The sequence below is a fragment of the Charadrius vociferus genome, unplaced genomic scaffold (assembly GCF_000708025.1).
Source record: "Charadrius vociferus isolate BGI_N301 unplaced genomic scaffold, ASM70802v2 scaffold111, whole genome shotgun sequence".
NCBI classification, from domain to species: Eukaryota; Metazoa; Chordata; class Aves; order Charadriiformes; family Charadriidae; genus Charadrius; species Charadrius vociferus.
The window spans coordinates 1,197,797-1,198,183 of record NW_009647046.1 but is presented as its reverse complement, the minus strand read 5'-3'; positions in this window follow the sequence as shown (position 1 = coordinate 1,198,183).

Sequence of the window (387 nt, the reverse complement as noted above, 5' to 3'; positions counted from 1 at the left end):
CACCCGCCGGCCCCCTCGGCTCCCCCGGGCTCTCCCGTGCACCCCCCCGGGGATCCCACCGGCAGGAACCGAGGGGCGACCCGGCGGCCGCTAGCCCGCCGTACCGCCCGGAAGCCTGGCCAGCCGCTCTGCCCTCCCTGCGCCGGGGCTTCTGATTCAAGCAAAAAATAGCCCCTGATTTCAGAGCGAGGTCACACGCCAACGGAAAGTATCGAGGAAATTAATAGCAAGTGGATTTTTCCCCGCAGGAAGGAATTTACAGATAGCCACTGAAAATTTCAGTCCTGGGATGGCGTATTAAATATAGACACCCCCCCTGGATCGCGTTCGGGGTACTTGAAGAGGGACGAAGTGCGCGGCGGGGCTTTAACCCAGCCCGGCGCGACC